Consider the following 3,474-nt stretch of genomic DNA (forward strand, 5'->3'; position numbering starts at 1 on the left):
GCCTCGGGCCTGAGTCCAGATGCTTGAACTTCCTTGAGCAATGGGGGGGGCAAGCTTCTTCACAAGACATGAGCAGAACCACTTGAGCTTATCAAAGGCTACCACCTCCTGTGGCCTCATTCCTCCCAATTCTGACGATTGCACGGGCTGCATGTCGCCACCAGCGTCCAAGTTTAGCATTGTGTTATGCATGCCATGGTCAGCTGATGTGGCTGCCGGATCACCCAACTCCGCCACCATCAGTGCAGTCTGAGTCTCCTGGGCAGTCATGTTCGCATCCAGGGGAGGGTTTAAATCCATAACAACAGAGATCGCCTTCTCCAAAGCAGTCGAGCAACGTGAGTCACGTCCCGTTGCGTGATTCCCGTCAAGGGCCCCACCAATATCCGGCACACAGGCCGCGACTAGCGCATCTTCCTTGGGATCCATGCGTGTCTCCAACTGGGGTGGCAAGTCGCTTCACCAGGGGCCCCACCCGTGGCAGCTGCCTCCACCGGACGGGGCGCCGTGTCACTATCTCCAGGGGGTCCACCCGCGACAGCCACGTCCACCTCCTTGGGGTCTACCACGACCAAGGTCTGCCCCACCACCGGGCCCAGTGCCTGGGGTCCAGCGGCAAGGATCACCGGGATTGGCTTGCATGATCCGTTGCCACCCAATTCAAACGACGCAGCAGTCGTCGTGCCAGCAGCAACAACCGTGGTTGGCGGAGTATCCGTACTCGCAGGTGCTTCCAGAATCCTCTCCGGGCCTGCCACGTGCATTGGCTCTCTCACCACGAGCGAGTTGGTGGGCGCGATGCTTCCACCAGCGGCATCCACCCCCACCTGATCCGTACCCAGCCCGTTTGAACTAATTGGGGGCATCCCGCCAAACACTGCACGGCTGTTGGTCTGGTCATTGAGCCGGTCAAAATCCGACTGCCTGGTCGTCAGCCTATCCCACACCCGTCCAACTGGCTTCCTCCGAGTGACGGGGGTGGGGTCCATCGGTGGTAGACGCCAATCCGAACAAGACCGTACCGAACTGCCCTGCCCGCCGCCGCCGGTGGCATGGCCACCACCGCTGCCATTGCCCCTACCGCGCGAATTACGGACTCTGAACTGCCATGCGAGGCTGCGCGGCCTGGAACTGCTGCTATCACCGCCGCCAAAACCATCCTGCGAGTCAGGGATCCCGCTCTGCCCGCTGTCTGGGGAATCACCTAGGAACACCGGCTCCCCTGCATCTCTGAAATCAGCCACCGCGTCGACGTGAATGAGCACCTTGTATTGCAGCAATGGCGGCGGCATCTCCGAGCCCGGCTCCGGCACCACAAGCCAGCGAAGCGTGGGGATCTCCTCCGGGTCCGCCGTCCAAGCAGTAAGCTTGAAGGACGACAGGTCCTCCCTGGAGCTCGTCTCCGGCGCCACAGAATCCACCTTGCACGACGAGCCGAGCAACTCCTCAGCAGTCTCCCTCTCCCAGGCATGCGACGGGTTTCCTTCGATCTCAATCCAGACCTTGAACCCCAGCACCGAGTGAACTGCCTGCGACTGCCGGTTCCATGGCCGAAAGAACAGCCGGTCACCATGGTACTCTACTGACGGGCACACCGCCACTTTGTTCCGAACCTCTGCAGTAGCAAACACCACCAAGAAATCCTCTGGTCAGTATGGATGGACGGAGAGCTGACCCGCGGCGATGCCCAGCCTACCTGCCAGGATCGCATACACCCTTTGCACCGGCATCCGGCGCCGAGCCCCGCCAACATATGCCACCATCGCAAAGCGCAGCCGATGCTCCAAATTCTCCGTGGATTGCGAGCGCCGGACTATGCAAAGCTCGGAAGCACCCTCCTCCGGGTCAACTATAACCTGCAGCCGGGGCGGGGCGAGTTGGGGCCACACTGCCGACCGAAGGGCAGGGGCAGGGGGCGGAGGCGGCGGAGAGAGCTGTGCCCACTGTGGGAAACGGTCGGGGCTGGAACGTGGGGAGGATCTGCGAGCCACCTTGGCAATGGCCTCCCACCGCAGCTCATCCGGCGACGAGGGGCTCCGAGGACGCTTGCAGTCGCGGGAGCCATGGCCGGGCAGCCCACAGCGGATGCACACCTCCAGGTTGGTGCAGTCACGCCTGAAGTGGCCCTTCTCGAGGCAACGGAAGCACTTGTCTTTCATCTTCGGGTTCACTTCCGTCCGTGGCAGAGGCGAGGAGCGCCCGGCCCTAGCATCAGAACCACTATCTTGGGCCTCCAAGCCATGGCGGATGCGCCAAAGCTCCTTCTTCGATGGGGGCCACTGCACCCAGCCCTCCGCAGCCGCCGGCACCGGCCGCACCGCCGAGTCGACCGCCGGCAGCTCACGCGCCTCCGAGTCCGCCGAGCTCTCCGACAGCCCGAGACCTGAGACGACCGGGCGCTCGCCCTCTGGTAGGAACAGAGAGGAAACAGATCTGGGACTGGACCCCATGGCTGCGACCACACACCGGAGAGAGGCGGAGCGAGGGAGGGGGGAGGGAAGGAGGACGCTGACGCCGGATTAGCGCTCGGCGGGGGAGGGTGGACGCCGACGCCGGAGTAGCGCACGGCGGGGAAGGGGGCAGGGGCTTCTCTTGCCCTGCTAGTCGATTGTTCCACGGGCAGGTGTGTCGTTCACTACTAAAGGGGGAGATTGTAAGTGCATCTGGTGCCCACACTACAATTTGTCATCATCACTACTTCTCGAGGAAGCGTCTCTGACTTCACCACCAACAACCAACATAGAGACCCTTAACGCAGCTTATGCACATGATCATTGTCGATCCAAGCCAAACAATGGACAAACCACGTCGGGGACCGGTAGCTCCAACGTTGGTAACGAGCCTCGTAGGAGAATTAAGCACACATTATCTATTTCCATCCAACGATATTTTGTACAAAACAATACATCAATATTGATATTAGAGCCCATCTCAGTACATAGGTTGATTTGGTATTGGACTCATTTCAATTCCCAATGACGTCCAAATGAGACCTTAAAATGAAACTAAACAATAATAAATTTGGCCCATTATGAGTTGTTTGTTATGGCCGCATCTTTAGAATGTCATATTCTTGCGTACACCAAAGAATAGAGTCCGGACAGCAGAAGCTCGGGGTCTTAGGGATGGGCTTCTTCTGGCTAATGATATGGGCTGCAACAAAATCTACGTGGAGGCAGATTGTATGGAGGTAATTGAGATCATGCAGAACGGGGGAAATTCACTCGGCCCGGCGGCGGCAATCTATGAAGAATGCTCTTTTTTTAGCTCGCAATTTTATTTCAATATATTTTCATCACTGTCCTAGGGAGGCCAATATGGCGGTGGATGTATTATCTAGGAACTCGGAGACTTCTCGAACAATTTTCTAGAAGTCGGAGCCTCCGGGGTTTGTAGTAGACGTTTTATCAAACGATGTATCTTTATTCTCACATGAAATATAAACCGCCATGACGGCGTTCCCTCAAAAAAAAA

The 3,474-nt window shown here is 58.3% G+C and overlaps 1 pseudogene; it reads right to left on the bottom strand.

Moving 5' to 3' along the window:
- Positions 1–404: 404 nt before the first annotated feature.
- LOC147973429 (uncharacterized) lies at positions 405–2,450 on the bottom strand (annotated as a pseudogene).
- Positions 2,451–3,474: the final 1,024 nt, after the last annotated feature.

Source organism: Triticum urartu, chromosome 5A (assembly GCF_056163025.1).
Source record: "Triticum urartu cultivar PI428250 chromosome 5A, HENAU_Tu73, whole genome shotgun sequence".
NCBI classification, from domain to species: Eukaryota; Viridiplantae; Streptophyta; class Magnoliopsida; order Poales; family Poaceae; genus Triticum; species Triticum urartu.